Source organism: Acipenser ruthenus, chromosome 1 (assembly GCF_902713425.1).
Source record: "Acipenser ruthenus chromosome 1, fAciRut3.2 maternal haplotype, whole genome shotgun sequence".
NCBI lineage: Eukaryota > Metazoa > Chordata > Actinopteri > Acipenseriformes > Acipenseridae > Acipenser > Acipenser ruthenus.
Window position 1 is genome coordinate 57,624,488 of NC_081189.1, and position 19,295 is coordinate 57,643,782.

Sequence of the window (19,295 nt, forward strand, 5' to 3'; positions counted from 1 at the left end):
ACAAAAAAAAGAAATTTGACGGATACTCCATAAATGTTCAATAAGATTTTTTTTTTATACCACATGTGGATTTTCTTGTTAATTTTCATTAGTAAAAATAAACATTTCCACTGTTTCACAGTTTTGGCATTCAAACTAGCTCCCTAAAGCTCTTAATACTGATAGCCATGTTAGTTAGCGACCGGTTTAGGGGTCCTTCAGAAACTGCCACGTGAATGTCGTCTTGCACATTGCTTACATGATTAGTTAATAAAATTGGAAGCAGTGTCGGACTCCCCTCCCTTTTAAAACTTAAGATCCCAGTTAGCTTGTCACAAATATGGTGTGTCTGATTGATACAAGTACAGTTGGGACGCCTTGGGAGAGGTAAAAATATCCTGAAATACGCAATGTTTACATGCCAACAGCAGCCTGAGAAACCACAGGAGACTCCTCCTTCAGGAGTTTGACGTGGTTTACGCAATTTACGCAAGTCACAGTGTAACCACATACTCACTCACTGCACTGTGCTACGCGAACCTGCCGTGCTCTGAAAAGTGATCTCCGTTCATCATTTGAAAATACTGTATCCCAATTAAACAAAGTTACTACACAGTGTTTTGTTGCCTGATCCCATATAAAAATACGATAGTACTATCCAAAAACAGTACAGTTTCCAATAGTATAGTACAGTGCATGCTATAGTGTTTTTGGACAGCACTATAGTATTTTCCTGTGGCTGATATTTATAACTTAATATTGATTTAGTTAGGGTAAATAAAGACAGACACAGAGATTAATATCTAAATTAAGTCTAGTATCTCAAAAGAAAATATTCTGTAACTTTTACCCATTTAATGTAAATAAATTCAAATAAAATACCAAGATTAACTTAATTCAATGTATCCTTTTTATTTTCATATAGCTAATTTAATATCTAAACAGTATTCCTCATTGATTTAATATATATCGTTGTGACAGGCTAGCTGCAGGGGTTACGTCGGGCCAGAAAGAAACACACACAGACAGGCAGTACTCGCAGGTGAAACTGAGACGCAATTGCTGCGCTCAGTGTTTTAATGAAACAAATAAAAGATTTAAACAAAAACAGGACACGGCACTTTACGCCAAAATAAAAGACAAACAAAACGGATTAACACTTCAACGAACAGTGGACTAACAGACAAACAAACACGGTGAGTCTAAACAACTAACAATTTATTATTTTGATTTCCTTTACTTTTTCTCCTTCTCCACACCCGTTCTCCACTCACCGAACACACAACCCCGTGTGAGTGAAACGTGTATCTATATATACTGTTGTGCCGGGATTCAATTACTAATTAATTATTCACTTGAATCCCAGCACGTGAACTAATGCTGTGCAACCCCGTGCTTACATATTACATACTTTAAATGCACGTGAATTGAAGTGCAATCCCCGTGCCTAAATACAATTATACATTTTAAAACACTCGTGCTCATTACCAACTACAATAAACCAACATTAACACACTACATACAACATAAAACACAAAAATACACACAGGGGCGGGGCACATTGCCACAATTGTTCATAACATTCAAAAATAAAATCAGACAAATCGGTTTAAAAGTAGAATTACTTTTGTTTAAAAGTTACAGAATTAAGAATAGGTTAAAAGTATTGGATTTCTGAGTAGCTAATTTTGTAATTAGAAGTGTTAGTTTATCAGAATTCTAAATATTAAAAAACATTCAGAAATGCATGAATGTATTCTATCAAATTAAGAATTCCAGATATGTTCAAACAGTGGATTAATTTCACATTTAATCATATACCATGTAAACAAATACATCATGGAAATTCGCTAAATGCAAATATATTTACCAAACTTTCATTTTAGTGGAGAGCTGAAACAAAGGAATCCAAATTCTCCAATCACACATTTATTTCTCAGTCCTTGATTGGTCAGTTAGAGAAGGGCTTTACTTTTCATGACAGCTCATAACTAGGGCCCTGTGAAACTAGCCAAATACCACGATTTTTTAAATATTCTTAAGAAATAAAAATAATTTCATAATTATTTGTATTTCATACAAAAAAAATCACATTAACGAAACTGTACAGCTCTGCTATGTGCCTTTGTGTAATATTCGCCATGCACACAGTGCTGTGCAGTGATTGTCATGTCACTATGCAATCTAAGCGGGAAATTAAAATACTACACACTGTAAACAAGAAAATGGAAAGGCTAAAAATGTATCTGCAGCAGATCACGTAAAGCAGTATCCAGCAGGAGTTTACACAGCGATGGAGGTAAGCACTTCTGTGCGTCCTGCAACGTTACTGTAGATCACTACCGAAACTCGTCTGTTGACAGCAAGTATTCACCGAAAGAGAAAGGCGGAAATCCAGAACAGTACTGCGACTTGCAAAGATACAAAATGGTGACTTCCATATTCCAAAAGTCCACTTATTAAATTTTGACCTGACAGAGGTGTTGTTTGCGCAGATATCACTTTTGAAAAATTGGACAACCAAAAGTTACGGAAATTCTTCAGACAGTGTAGCAAATGGTGGAGCGATTCCTTCATCAGCCCAGCTGAGACGTGAATACTTAGCTATAAAGGTGCGTATCACAAGCAGGATATTATGGAATTGGTAAAACAGTCTGGTTGCTTGTCAGTGGTCACACTTACGAGTCGACTGATGCACAAGATCAGTATGGGTTACACATTGTATTTATTTTGCAAAACCTAAATGGTGAACATGCACCTGACGTACTAGAACTGAAAGCTGTCCTGCAGATACACTTTACCTACAGGCTGTTAATTACAACACCATTTCACAAGCTATTGTAAAGTGCTTGAATAACTTTGATGTTAATTTTGATGTCAGTGCATTTATCTGTATATTTGCGGTTTAAACAAATAATAATTATCTGTAGATGTAATTTAAAACAGTTCCGTGCACATTCTGCGAAATATGATACTTTACCCATGACACTGCCGTGAATTTTAAAGAAAATTTCTGCGATTTTCACAGGACCTTACTCATAACTCACTCTATTTCCTGAAAACATGCTTCATTGGCCTTCATCCACTGTTACTCCTTGTTTTAATGGCAAAAATTCCACTACATATACACTACCGGTCAAAAGTTTTAGAACACCTCAATTTTTCCAGTTTTTATTGAAATTTACGCAGTTTAATGTCTCAATGTACTCTGAAATTAAAGCATAGAACAAATAAACAATTGGAGATAAAAAAAGAAATCATGGAATCGTTTTGTTTAACAAAATTTAATCTAAATTTTTGACTCAAAGTAGCCACCTTTTGCAGATATAACAGCCGAACACACTCGTGGCATTCCTTCTTACAATGGAAATCAAATATTGTTCGGAAAGTTCTTCCCAACACTGTTGCAGAAGTTCCCACAAATGTGTTGCACTTGTAGGTTGCTTTGCTTTCACCCTTCTGTCCAGTTCATCCCAAACCAGCTCGATGGGGTTTAAGTCTGGAGACTGTGCTGGACATGCCATGATTTGAAGCCTACCGTCTTGTTCTTTTCTTCTAAGGTAGTTCTGACATAGCCTGGAGGTATGTTTTGGGTCATTATCTTGCTGTAGGATGAACCCCTGACTAACTAGGCGTATACCAGAGGGTATTGCATGGCGCTGGAAAATGCTGTGGTAGCAGTTTTGGATCAGGGTGCCACTCACTCTGTGCAAGTCGCCGATTCTGGATCCAGCAAAAGAGCCCCAGACCATTACGCTTCCTCCTCCGTGTTTGACAGTTGGTGTCACACACCGAGGAACCATCCTTTCGCCTACTCGACGGCGTACAAAAACCCTGCGTGATGAACCGAAGATTTCAAATTTTGATTCATCGGTCCATAAGACCTTCTTCCAGTCTTCAGTAGTCCACTGGCGGTGCTTCATGGCCCAGACAAGCCTCTTTTTCTTATTTTGCCATCTTAGCAATGGCTTTCTTACTGCCACTCGACCTGTCAAACCTGCAGCTCGAAGTCTTCTCTTCACAGTTGAAACTGAGACTTGCTTACTTCGGCCAGTGTTAAGCTGTGCTTGAAGCTGTTGTCCTGTGAGCCGCCTATCACGCAAGCTGTTGACTCTCAGAAACTTGTCTTCTGATTCTGTTGTGGCTTTGGGTCTGCCAGACGTCTTCCTGTCAGAGTTTCCTCCAGTTTCCAAGTGCCTTTTGATTGTGTAGGAAAGTGTACTCACTGACACCTTGGCTTTCTTTGCAATTTCTCTAAAGGAAAGACCTACACTTTTAAGGGTTATAATGGTCTGTCTGTCTTCCTTTGTTAATTGCCTTTTTCTTGCCATTGAGAGCAATATACTACTTCCTGCAGTACAATACTGTCCAAATAATGCTTAATAGGGTGTAGTAACACAGTCTGTTCCAACACTGCTTTTATACAGACAGAGGGTTTGTAAGTAATCAACAAAAGTTGGGACACCTGTAGGAATTGTTAGCATCAACTTTCAATGCTTAATTTACTTCCATTGCTGCTAAACAGCTGTAAGTTGTTAACCCATTACTTGTTCCCTGAAAAAGGCCTTTTTGTATAACTCTGAAATGTACATTATTTTTCAGTTTTTGGTAACCTAAACTTTTTTTTTTTAACCTCTGGCAGTTTACCGCTTACCTTTGTACCATTTCAGGTTATTCACTGGACTTGAACTGCTTAAATTTCAATAAAAACTGGAAAAATGGGGGTGTTCTAAAACTTTTGACCGGTAGTGTATATAGTTGCATTATTACACATTTTTCTTACTACTGAGGTTACGTAGTGTATACAATCAAACCAGACTGGCTTTTGACACCAGGCATTACCCAAATGTAGAGTGTGCTTACAAAGCCGTAGCCAGCCATGACAAATCACTGAGGCACTTGTGTGTATAGTAAGTTAGTGTCTATCTGGGGCAAGCCTCCAAACCCCTACCTAAAATTACATATCATACGTACCTATAATCATATTCCCAACCTGGGTACTCTAAACTATTGTTATAATTTGCATAAACCGAGTCTGCTAAACTGCAGTTTACATGCCACTTCCACTAGTGGTTTAGAATTGGAATATTAATAAGCTGGGTTCGCTAAACTGCGGGCTACCAAAGATCTTTATTATTCCTTATTAGGCTTATATATACTTATTTTTAAATCAACATTATTACTTTGCCTCACCGTGTAAAAAAGTCGGTAATAATCCTTGGTGGTTTCGAAGCCATTTGAACACATTTAACTAATGGCTATGGTAGCAGGAACTGAGCTGTATGGTGTTGCTGTATTCTTTTAGGACGTGGCCTGTCCCTCGCAGAGCCACTTTCCTGGTTTCTCTGGACTAGTCTGCTGACTGTTGAAGCAGAACATCTCATTCTCTGGACAACTTCTCTCACAGACAGGCCAGGCCGCGTTCAATCATGCCGATAGCATCCAGGCGATCATCATTACTCAAGCGGAGCATGGCTGCGTGAATTAAAATCATGTCTTTTCGAATGGCTATTTACACAGATTTTAACTAGACTCAAATACCAAACACTGAGCACCTGGCAGTTTTATGAAATCGCTTGACTTGAACTCAGTATTTTGTTATCCCAAGGAACAATACTACTCAAACAATCAACAAACCTATCTGCTCACTATTTAAAATGTAAATAACATGATGTATGTGCCCAATGAGCTATCGGAGAGAGAATACAAATGTAGCTTTGTCTAAATTGTGTTACTTGGGTTGCCCTCTCCCACCTATTGCTGGCTAAGCAAAAGAAAGATGAAAATACCTAGCTTGTTAGATTGAGGCTGCAGAATGGCCTGTATTTGATGCAGTGCAGGAAGACAGGAGATGATCACAGACTTCGCAAGGCAAATATATGTTATAAGTAGCACTGCTCAGTAATAAAGGTCAATTTCAATTCAATGTTTTCAGATTCAGTTTCTAGTGTTGTCAAAAGGCCCCTTTCCTCCAGAAAGACTGCTTTGCTTTCCTCTGCAGACACTGCTTCAAATACTTAAAATATGTGCGAGGCAGAACAGACCCCTTTGCCTTGCCATATATTTTTTTAGAAAAGCTTTATTTTCTGCTTTGAGTGACAAGTAAAGTTGATGTGGCTAGAATTTGGAGCATGAGTGGATTAAAAAAACGCTACATGTAAACGTGGTGTACAACACATTGTCAAGAGCAAATGTTTGATTGAAGAAAAAAATAATTCTGTAATGTTCTCTACTGCAGAAATAGCAGTGTGGCGCCATCTAGTGTCTGTAATGGAAATATACTACTGGTAATAACTAGGGCTGTGTTATTTTCACAGTAAAAAGTAGCTTATTTCACGGCATTTGACGGTAAGTATTTCAGGATATTTCACCATTAAACATAATTATTATAAAGCAGAAAAAAACTGTGTTGTCACATTAAACATTGATAATTTTCTAGTTATACAACACACATTCCTCAATATTGAAATGGTTACCTGAAAAAAGCGTGTGTGTATAATGCTAAATTGTAGAATATTTCGTCTTTTATTTACACCTTTTTAAAGACGTTCTATTTTCACCATAAGTCAATCGTCAAACAAAATAAAAACATAAATGTAAAAATAAGACGTGAAATGCCCCCTTCTACTGAACAGAGCGATCTTTAACAGAAATATTTCCAATCTTTGATGCAGCCGGTGTCTTTATAGTTGACATTTTAAAGAAGTCGTGCAGTGTGTTCAGTCATTTACCGGAAGCAAACTAAATCGACTGCCAGGTTCCTAAATGCAGTGTAACAGGTAGCACGTCAATAAGGCAAAAGTTTGCCGTATTTATTTTTGAGATTTAAATATGCATATTTACACTTTCAGAAGTTTGAATTTTCACAGGGAGCTACATACAGTAAAAATTGCTTTATAGGTTTGTGGCAAAGTGGTGAGTGGATACAGGTGAGTGCAGTGCAGGTACGAATCACACAGACAATTACTAACAGGTGCAAGGGTGTTTATTGATAAATTACAATGTCCAGAGCCTTACCTGCAAATACCTGTAAATAATAATGTTGGAAGTGATTACAGCGGCGTGTATCACTTCGGTTTTTGTAAACTCCCACAGGTTTGACCCGCAACCAAAAAGTCCAGATTTGTCACCCACACAAAACACAAAGACACAGACATAGTTCCTACAGTGCGTGATTTAAGTGCTTGTGGTGCTTGTTGTGAAACAGGGAAGTGCTGGTGTCTGGATTTGTTGCTGGCCTGCGGCTGCAGCTCCGGATAGTGTTAGTAGTCTTAAAACGACACAAACAGAACAATGTTACAAAACAGACTAACAAATACAACACCCACGGTTCTCACAGATTGCAGGGTTTCCTTTTGGTTCTTTCTAACCATTCACAAAGGAACAGATCACGTACGCTACCCCCCTATTTATATCCTCGCTCATGACCCCTAAGTTAACGAGCGCATCCGCTCCTCCAATCCTCGGATGCCACGCCGTTTACCATCGGGGTCATTGAGTTTGGATTCCGTAGCTCTGTCCCTCTCCTAAATGACCGACTTCCACCTACCCTACGTAATAAATTGTCCTGCCATTTAATTAAGGGTACTGTGTTCCTCTTGCACCGTGCCCTCACAGGTCGAGAGGGAGATCTAACACCAAGAATCATTCGATCTCTGTCACAAGGTTGCACTGGCGTAAAGGTCACGCCCTTCTTTTTGAGACTTCTTTGAGTTTAGGAAAACACAGTTTGTGTTAAAATAGCTTTTTTTTGTTTTACAATAGATTTTTTCAACACCAATAATTAAAGATATAACCCTTGTTTGCAACATTGTATTCCATTAATAATTTTGCAGTGTTTTTCGTTTTTACTTAAACTGCAAGAAACTATTCTGTTTTTCAAAATTTCTAAATAATTGATTCAAGTAAATTTAAATGCACTGTCAAATACATCAAATATAGGTATTGTAGCGTGTTATGTACTGTACTCCCTGTCTGTTTGCATGCTGTGTGTTATTCCCTCCTCGCTGTATTCCGCCATTGCTTGTTTACCTTGTGCGTGTTCCCGTGTTTCACCATATTAAGTTTGTCTTTGTTTCGTCTCCAGTCGCATACTGTTTTTTCAGCACTGTGATGCATTTCGGCAAATTCAACAATGCTCAATTTCAAACCTGTTGTGTAGCATTTTCGTTTTTTGCCCTACTTTACCCAGTGTAACAGAGCCTTTGACTCTCGGGTTCGTTGTGCGCGAGTTATTTGACCCAACACAGGAATTTTTCTTCATTTCAGCACGTACTTGCAGACTTTGATTAACACCATAAACTAAACAAACAAATAAACAAGACAAAATAAAAACCTGACTCCAACCGGGAGTGCTAAACTAAACATTTTTTTTTCTTTGTGATTAATCCTAACTTAACACTACTTGACAGCTAAGCCTCACACGCAATCCAATACAGGTCTCCACAGTACCTTTGCTGATTCCGACCAGACAGGTCTCCTCAGGACCGGATTAAAGGACGTGGGGGCCCTAAGCTAACCCATATTGGGGCCTGTGGCCAGCTGGTTTGCAGTGCGCAGGTGTAGAGGTGATGCGGTGCTCAAGTAATGACAAACAACAACGTTCACGGTGTAATGGTGGTTTATTTATAATCCAAAGTCACTTGACAACTGTAAACAATAGTAACTGGCAATACACAGTGATGTGTAATGCTCAGAAAACCCCTCCGGGTTCAGTCCCAAAATAATGTTTGTAAATACACACACAGAACACAGACACGATCACAAGTCCAAAGTGAGTGCTTTTTAAGTGCGGGTGGTGAAATACATATATTTGTGAACAGTAGTGCAGTGCTGTCTGGGTTGGTGCTGGCCTTTAGCGACAGCTCCTGGTACGTGTTAGCCATCTAACAAGAACAAGCGTTTATAATTAGTATGACAAAACAAACAAACACTAAACACTCACAATACTTTCACAGTCCTTCAGCGGTTCGTCCGTAACCATAACAAAGGAGCAGTTTGCTCGGCCAATTCCCCTTTAGTACCTTCAGACACGCCCCCTTAGTTAGCGAATGCAATCGCTTTTCCTCCAATCTGCAATTGCCACATCGCTTTCCGTCTGGGGCGATGACTTAGTGTACTGTGGCTCCGCCTCCTTACTGGATGGCCGACTTCCGACTGACCCTGGAATGTCCAACCATCCACTCCGGGGCACACTGTTCCCTTTACATAGCGTCCTCACAGGTCGGGAGGGAGATTTATAACCAAGAGCCATTCATTCTGTCACAGGGCCCTATGCATATTGGTTAATCCAGCCCTGCGTTGAGGACCGAGTGTGAGCGGAGCAAGCCAATTGTATATGGACCGTGGGAGTTGCTAGAGCGGAGGCAGAGCGGACATTTCCAGCTCACATAGCCTATATTGTTCTTATAGTATACAGTTCTACGGTTGTGCCCCAAAGAAAAGTCTAAAAAATGCTGGATTGTAGGTGAACGTTCTTGGAGAGTATAAAAGGGTTAGGCATAGGATGATTGCCGTCATTACCAATAAGTCATTATGGAAAAAAGTAAAGAGCTATCTGAAGACCTTAGGCAAAAAGTTATTTATTGTCATACAGCTGGAGAAGGATACAAGAAGATTTCCAAGCATTTGAATATCCCAATTTCAACTATTGTTACTATTATCAAGAAGTACAAGACTCATGGTACTGTCACAACACTCCCTCGATCTGGAAGAAAGAAGGTTCTTTCACCAAGAACAAGTAGAAGAATTGTGAGGAAGGTTAATAACAATCTGAAATTGACTGCCAAAGATGTTCTTGTATCAATTGTAACAATTGTAACAATATTTTGTAACAATTGTAAGTCGTCCTGGATAAGGGCGTCTGCTAAGAAATAAATAATAATAATAATAATATTCAAAGTGAACTGGCTGCAAGTGGGACTGGGGTTTCCATTGCAACCATAGGTCGAGTATTGCATGGTGAAGGTCTCAATGGTTGCAGGCCAAGGAAACAGCCACTCTTAGGAAAATGTCACAAGGACAATTGCTTAAAGTTTGTAAAACAGCATTTGAATGATGGATATGAGTTCTGCTCTAAGGTTTTGTGGAGTGATGAAACAAAAACCGAGTTATTTGGTCACACTGATAGTCTTTACGTTTGGAGAAGGTCTGGTGAGGCGTACAAAGAAAAGAACACTATACCTACTGTCAAGCATGGAGGTGGTAATATCCTTCTATTGGACTGTTTTTCCTCTAACACCACAGGAAATTTAGTTCCAATACATGGCAAAATGGATTCCATAGCATACCAAAAAGATATTGCCCAATCATCTGAAACCCCCTGCTACAAAACTTGGTTTAAAGCGCAACACGACAACGATTCAAAGCACACATCAAAATCTACTTCAGAATGGTTAAAGACCAATAAAATAAAAGTTCTGGAATGGCCTACTGAAAGTCCCGATTTAAATCTGATTGAGAATCTTTGGTATGAGTTGAAGAAGGCTGTGCCAAGAGAAGTCCTCGGAATTTGAATGAACTGGAACAATTTTGCACTGAAAAATGGTCAAAAATCACTAAAGAATCATGCCAAAAGCTCATTGACAAATATCCTAATCATTTTAAAATAGGTTATTATTCCTAAAGGTGCCTCAACTAGCTATGCGATGCAGTTTTTGTAAAACTAGGCGTATGCTAAGAAATAAATAATAATAATATTAATAAAAATTTTCCTTATCAGGGTATGAGTACTTTTGAATTAGCATTTTTGGAGTTTTGCAAAAAAATTGCTGAAATAAATAATTGTAGACATCTATTTCTTGTAATGTTTGTTTCTTTCCCCCCAAACCTGTTCTTAGATTTCTTCTACAGACCAGTAGTAGCATTGCATTCAATAGAACAAAACAATGTAGTTTAACAAAAAGGAATACATTTTCTGTCTTTTTTTTTTTTTTTGTAGCGAGAGAAACAAACACTATGGACTTAAAGCGTTCTTGTCGCCTGCACACGTCCAATTTGAATTTCCTTCGGCATTGTACAATTTTCCTGCAATCTTCCTGCAGTGTACAATTTTACCCGCCTTTTTCTAAAATTTAAAGTCATACTGTGCACATTTAAGACAGGACAGGTTTTAAAATTGGCCCTAAAACTGAAATAAATTAATATGTAAATCGAGCCTGATTCATACATTTTATCCTGCAGATGCCTCTGACATAGTAGGACTAGGGACTGATCTCTCCCAGGAGGTAGAGGGCGTGGAGCATTTGGTATTGTACAATAGCAGGAAGCTGCTTGTGTGAGAGACTCAGAGACCAGGTATGCTGTAATCAAGAAAGAAATGCCTAGCCTTCATAAAAGAACAAAGTTAACTAAAAGCAAGCTTCTGTGTGCCTCTCTTCCTGTGTGTGTGGGCCAGTCTGCCTGCATGCAGTCTTTGTAAAATGTTCAAAACAAACGGCGACCTCGCGGGGGCCCCAGTTCTGCTGGGGGCCCTGTGCTGTAACGTAATTTGCGTATAGGTTAATCCAGCTCTGGGTCTCCTCATGGCTGTATGCAGCCTTCACTACAGTAGCCCTCACTATGGGGTTTCCCCTGCCTTTATGCAGGGCCCCATTAAAACAAATTGGAGCCAGGTGCTTCACTGACTCCTCCCCCTATTCTGCCACACCAGTCTCAAAAAGCATTGCAGTTACAATAAACTCAAACTTGATACATTTACTTGGTTTTCTAACCAGTAGCTGTTTGCTATGGATCCCAGGGGCGGGTTTAGTCTGAATGTTGACAAATCAATAGCTCGGGAGGGTGGGAATAAGGAAATTCATAGAGATTGACAGCTAGTGTTAACAGAGAAGCAATTTAGGTGTGACATTTTTAGTCTGAAAGAGTCTGAACATTTACGTTTAACATTCAAAGTGATTTAGGGTATTGAGAGTAACAAATTACTACTTTTAATTAGAACAGTGGATATTGACAGTTAAGTTTGTGTGAGCCATAATAACCGTGGCTGTAGTAATCCCATTGTGGCACTGGTACAGTAGTTTAATATTAGACACACCGGTGCAAACGTCGCACCGGTGTATTAGTCACTCCCCCCTTTTAAGGGTCCTGCAAAAATGCCTAGAAAATCAACTTGTACAACATTTTTTACGGTATTACATGGCAATGGGTACATTTCATGGAAATCTGTGATAACCGTATACAGCCACAGTTAAAACCTGTTAGATTAGGAGAGTGGAGAATAAAACAAATCAGCTGTTATGCAAACGTGGCTAACGGGTCGTTCATGAATTGTACTTACCTCGTTATTATAAACAGCTCATCTTTATTTCTAGAGGTTTAAATGGAGGGCGACATTAAACAGTTTGTCCATAATCCATATGCTCTTAAATACATTTTATAGGTAGCCCCTAGTGGTCCCAAAGCAAAATTTCATTTAATGTATTGTACATGCAATATTACTTTATTTAATACCACTAGTATACCTCAGAACTTTCATATGCATTGATCAAATAGCCAGCTCCGTAGTAAAGTGCAGTTGGCTTGCTAATGTTCGGCCTAATATCAGTTAAGAATTATCACTACACAGCAGCTACCACCTTTCTCCTTTACAGAAAGCTTAACATTTAACACATTTGAAATAATTTCATTACTACTTAGCAGGTGTTTTAACAGGTGTTTTAAAAAAATTTAAAAAAAGATCTAGTCGGCATTTCCCTGTCATCATTTTATTATTATTTGTATTATCATTCTATCAATGACGCAACAGTTTGAGATAGTGCAGTGTAAACCTGTCCTGCAAGAACGCTGTGTGGAGATAATTTTAAAAGAATAAATTCCAATAAATCTCACATTCAAAAATTCCATGTCAAGTCGGTGATGCTACACTTTAACATGGGGGTCAGACATACAGTTTTTATTTCCAACCCCACTCTTCTCAGATTGCCGTACTGTGCGTGTGGGTCTCCCCATCAATCAAAATTGAAGCCCAAGTAGAAGTACAACTCAGCATTGGTCAGAGCACGCTGTCGGGTGTGGCAGGTCACTGAAGAAAGTTCAATACTTATTTCTGGCTGTTCTTAAAATATCTTGCACGCCAAGATATTTGCAACAAATCTATTAAAAAATGGACTTATTTATGTTTATACTAATACCTGCTAATCCTGTTGTCTTTACCTGTGCAGGTTGACACTCTCAAAGCCACAGCCATACCCTTAATGAAGAGGTTTGGACTTGATGGGGAAGGCCTTGAATTAAAGGTAAGGTCTGGAATGCGTTTGATTTTGCCAGCATAGACAAGTATTTGCGGTAGTCAAATATTTATTCTGATTATCGTGGAATGGTGGCGGAGACTCGGGTACACTGGGCGTGACAAGAAGCAGCAGTTTAAACTTTATAAATCAATAGTGCTCTGTGACAAGGTAGCCGAATGTTGACGTTCCAGACCAGGAAGTTGACAGAGAGGCAGACAGGTATGGGTATGAAAGCGCTGGTGCGCGTATTTATTAAACAAAAATAAAATAAAAAGGTTGTACAAACAAAAGAATACTGTTCTCCGAGCCAAATAAAAGCTTTAAACAAAACAGGTCTCGCAACACATAAAACAAAACAATGTTGAGGTCAGGCAGTTGCCGTCACTGGTTCTCTAATCCTGGTTTTAGTTTTACTTTTGTTTTTAGACTCTTTTCATTTTTTCGTGATTCACTGTCCTCTCACATACCTCCTCCCCCCCCTCCCCCCCCCCCCCCAACAACAAAGGATTTCTCTCCCCTCATATCCCATGTGGCTAGACAATCTCACATGTTCCTGGCAGGGATAGGAATTAACCCCATCACTGCCACCCACCACCAACACACAAACCAACCAATACATTTATCATCAGGGCTTTTCTGCCCTGCCACACACACTATATATTTATATGCCCAATTAAATTAGTTAATTGTATGAATCTTCAAGCTGTATACTTCCACTTGCTATGTGAGCTAAAACTACTTTAAAGATAAAAAATAACCAGGCAAATAACACAAAAATCTTTACCATAGGTGTAACTCCACAGCCAAGCATTGTTTTACCTTTTTTTAATCACTGTGTGTTGTAAGTGCTGTAAAAAACTTTTGAGACCAAAAAAAAATAAAAAAAATCCCTTGACATAACAACTTATTACATTTTCATTGCTAAAGCACTGGAGGTTTTTGAAACCTTACAAACAGTACACAAAAGTGAATTTAAATTTTAATTTTGTACCTTTTTGGAGGTATTTTTATAGTATAATTTTTTTATTTTTATTAAAAAGATTACCCAAGTTATAAAACACAACAATAACAAAATTCATCACGTCGTGAACAGTTGCAAGGAAAACTTCCAAGCTGCATAGAAATGTAAACATTGTATAACTGCCAAAAGTTTGTTCATCAAACTTTATCATGATTGGATGCATATGTAACCATGTCAATGCACTGTCTGTGTTTTACAGTGTGTTTGTTTATGTTCTCCTGGTCTTTTTAGTACCAGTGGCAGGACCCACATCCCCACTGCCTCAAGTCCTTCAGGACTACCTCCTGCTGATTCACAGCTCGTTCTAGAATGCTGAGTTGGTTGGTCATACGTCTGTTGTGAACAACACAGAAGTACAATAAAGTAAATGTGAATAAATAAACACATGTAAATAGCGTTTATACTAAACTTCTTCAGTTTCATCATTACACTAACGTAATGAAAGAAAAACACAGTATAAAACAAATACAGTTACTAGTACTTTCAATGATTATGTAGATAGTAACATAGAACAGGATAGAATATGAATATGCTGGTACAGAGATTACATTGATACATGCATTTTGTTTCAAATAAACACATCATGAAAGTAATTGTATGTATTCGATGTTTGATTCTCGTTTAAATCCCAAAAAGGAAAAATAGATGTTTGCTTGGCCGGAAAAATCCCTCTGCGATAACTAGATGCACCTCATTTGCTGTCTTATACCCCATTTACACTAGCCACTTTTAAGCCGACTTTTAAGCCGACTGAGACTGCTTAGTTTTTTTTGTAGTGTAAACGCAACCAGCCCAGGTCCGTCTGAAAGTGGCCTGTTCTTTGTTGTACTGTGAGTGTAGCGGTCCCTGAGACGGGTCATGTGGAAAACACATGCATTGTCGGTATCAAACAGGCAGAGGATTCCAAAATACAAACTAACTTTTATATTTGTGCTATAATATGAATAATTAATGTGGGATACATGTGAAACAAGCCTAGTTGCCACAAAACTTTATTGTCAGCAATATTGTTTTTCACACATCTATGAACTTAACCAGTGATCGTATTTTGATATGTAACAATATGAGGAAATGTTCGGTTTTGTGGGTACTTCTATCTAGAATTAAACAAATCATTACAGTAAAGTCTCTGAAAATTAAAAGGTTTCCTTCACAGGGCAAATACATTCCTTTGTTTAAAAGTAACATGCTTTTAGACCTGCGCATAGTGTTTGTTTAATTCTGTTCATCTTACGGCACTAGCAATTATACAATTTGAAAAAGCTGCCAGCTTGTGGAAGTTTAATGAATTTAAATGTATAGGCTTTATTTTTCAAAGTGTATCGTCGTAAGTGCTGTGATGTGATCGGGTTATCAAACATCCTGGGGAGAACTGTGATTGTCCCAGTTTTCAGCCTTAATTTTCTGTCCAGATTGGAAACAGTAAAATTGTTAAATTGACCCAGTTTTGCTTTAAAAAAATAAGCAGAGAGAAAAAAAAACAGAAGCGCTACTTAAGATCCTTGGCATTACATTACAGCGCATATACACTTAATCCTTAACAGTAAATGGTGTAATATGAAGCCAGACCTCCTGCCATGTTTACTAAGTGTACTTTGTTTGTTTGTGCGTATTACAGTTGTGGCGCCGGTCAAAAAAACATTTCAAAATGTTCAGGTTTCTTTTGTGTTTCAGTGTTTCTCAATTTGCCACAATCCTTGGACAATGTTATGATTGCCACAATCATTGGCAAACTCAGTTTGTTTGTAAGTACTGTACTTCCAGCTCCCAGAACTGCATCCTGTTGGCTGCGAAAGGTTACTCAATGTTTTCAGACAGTAACATGTGTTTCTTAAATGTCTACATACCCCTGAAAGTACTTTGAAAGTGGAACTTAAAGAAACAGGCCTTATTTACAAATCAGAGGAGTTACAAGTAGACGGTACTGATACTATATGCAAGTTTTCGATGCTTTGCTCCATTTCTGATGGCAAAATTAAATCTTAATTCACACAGAACAACCATTTTGAAGCAGAAACACACAAATGACAGGTTTGCTGTTGATTTTAAACAGTTCTGCCTCTGTGGGTCTAATATTATGCTATCGTTTCATTTTGTAATCTGGTTATTTAATTACAGTTGATCTATGTTTGTTTGAAATAAAAGTGCATTTTATATTAGCTAAAAATATCATTTATTTATTCCTGAACACCAATCCTACCCTCCAGACCACCTAATCTGTGTATCTTGCACCCAACACACACTTTTAGAAAGGCTGTGGCTCTGTTGACTGCAGGCATAATGATTACATGTCCATGCTTCATTTTGTGTTCCTATGTAGTATGTACAGTAATTTCGTATGATAATGTACCCCTGATTTAAACACTTTCTCTGTTTTGTGGAGGGGCTTCACGCAAGGGGTGGTCGATGTGACATAATCGGGCACACACTGCAGTTGAAATAAGAATCTGATTGACTCTTAGCCAGTTCATGTCAGAGTTGTAAGTGTAAACACACGATTATGTCTTTTGATTCAGACTGATGGAGCCAGTCAGTGTTGAAGAGACTGACCTTTCTCACAGGTGATTGCCTGTCAATCAAGCCATGTATGTAGACAGAGACAAGTCTGTCTCAAAGGGCTTGACTGCCTGCATACTAAATTGAGTTATTTTTGATGGTTTGCCATGGTTACACAGCATAAAAGGGAACCCGCACACAATCGAACGCTGCCGATGGCAGCTACCCAACGACCACTAGGGGAATCGAACATATCTGATGGAAGCTGCAAAGGGCTTAACAAACGAAATCGGAGAACATTTTTCTAATACAAGAGAACATGTTTAAACATTGTCATTCCTTCAAAGAAAAAACATGAAACTGTGTTGGTGTATGAAATCAAAGTAATGATTGTTTTAATTCGTTGCCTTTTCAGATTCTGAGGAGAGGAATGCCCCCTGGTGGTGGGGGGGAGGTTGTCTTCTCCTGTCCAGTGAAGAGGTTTATTAAGCCGTTGCAGTTAAAAGACCCTGGCAAAATCAAACGCATTCGAGGCATGGCGTATCCTTTTTCTTACTTGTTTGTTTCACTTACTGTCCCAAGACTCTGATTTTAAAAGAGGTTTTAAAATTCTTACCTATTCGTGGAAAAAGCAACAGTATCTATTTTTCAGGTGTTGAAAATCACGTGTCTTTAATTTGGGATATGATGATATTTGAAAGTCCCTTAATAGATCTTTAATCAGACCATGTGATCTACAGCACAGGGACCATAGAGCTGTTTACATACAGTACAGCACTGTTTTGAAAATATTTTTGTTTTCTTAATTAACATAAAAAGATGTAACCAAAAGATTGTTAGCACAATAACAGAGGGTAAGAATTGTTAATCTGCAAATACATAAAAACTTTTTTTAATGAACAATCTGTCACACATGGCATGCTGTGCCAGTTATTGCAGTTGCCATTGCATTACCATTTCCATTTTGTAGACTTATGGAACCAATTTTATATCCCCACCTCAGCTGTGTGAAGGAAAAAAATGCATTTTTTAATGCAGTTTTAATGTGTCCAAAAACACACTGAATAAACATGATCATACTGACATACTGAAGTGCCATTCTGGGCCCATGTTCAGGTAAACATGATAAACACACTTAATTTCTTTGACTTACCTGGCCACCATACGTTGCAGTACAGGTTGTAAATGCAGATCATTGGTTAGGGGAGGGATTGCATTTCAGTGCCACAACTTTCAGGATGTATTTATTGTAAGGTCCCTTGTCATAGAATAATGCCTTTTATTACATGTATCTCTAAGATTTTTTTTTTTTTAGGAAGAGAGCCAAAAAACAACCCTGGTCCTTGGGGAGCATCCCACTGAAAAATGGCTGGTCCTTAAAGGGTAATGGGACACATCATAGAATTGCAACCAAGGACTTCCGGTCGAACGCTAGATGGAGTAGACACATGTGAGGCTCGCTCCCACAAACTATTATACATTTAGTTATCAAACCCATTCATTAATATATATATTCACTGTGTCGATTTTTTTGTAACATATCTGTACACCTGCCATATGATGTCAAAGCTAAATAAACCTAAACGAGGGACGCCAGACTCTTTGCTTCTGGATTCCGCTACCAAGGGGCCTGCTGACCCGGCCGAGCCTGCGCCGGTTTCGATGTCTGCTGTAATTTCCGAGCTAGAAAAGCTCTGTGCAGCCCTTACCGCTGATCTTACGGCAGAGTTTCAAAACTCGTTTGCGTCTTTTAAAGCTTCTATCGATGCCATCCAGACCACAGTTACGTCCCATGGACACCGCATCGACAGCCTCGAACATTCGGCTGACGACACCGGGGATCGAGTTCGTGAGTTGGAGGCCTCTTGTGTTTCACTTGCTGCTGATAACAAGGCGATTTAAGGAGAAGTTGTCGGATCTAGAAAATCGCAGTAGGCGTCAGAATCTCTGAATCATCGGCCTGCCAGAGGGGCTGGAGGGTTCGCACCCTACTAAGTTTATGTCTGATTTCTTTGTGGAGTTATTTGGGGGTGGGGCGCTGGGATCGGCTCCGGAGCTGGATCGGGCACATCGCTCTCTGGTGCCGAGGCCGGACCCTCACCTAAGGCCCAGACCTGTGATCGTCCGCTTTCATCGCTATCAGACCAAGGAGCTTGTCCTCCGGCTGGCGAGGGAACGGGGTACCCTCACCTTTCGGGAACAAAAGATCTTTATTTTTCCGGACCTTGGCTCAGATGTCGCCTGAAACCGTGCAGCTTTTAGGGACATAAAGACAAGGCTGTTTAAAAAGGGAATTAAGTTCAGCTTACTCTATCTAGCCAGGCTCCGTATTGTCTTCAAGGGTCGGAATCTGATTTTCACTTTGGTACAGGAGGCTGAAGCTTTCTATGATAATGACATTCTCCCTTATTGATTGTCTATTTGGAGTCATTTTAGCATTTTTGTTCTTAGATGCTAAATACCTTTTTCTGTCAGTGTGCCAGTTTATAATGTGTGTGTATGTTTATAGGCTATTTTTATATTTTTGCTGCTTTCTTTTTTTGAATGTATACAAGGGGTAACAAGGTATT

The 19,295-nt window shown here is 38.9% G+C and overlaps 1 pseudogene; it reads left to right on the forward strand.

The window, feature by feature from the left end:
* The window catches only part of LOC117421454 (RNA 3'-terminal phosphate cyclase-like protein), a 52,324-nt pseudogene that overhangs the window by 13,185 nt on the left and 19,844 nt on the right, over positions 1 to 19,295 (forward strand).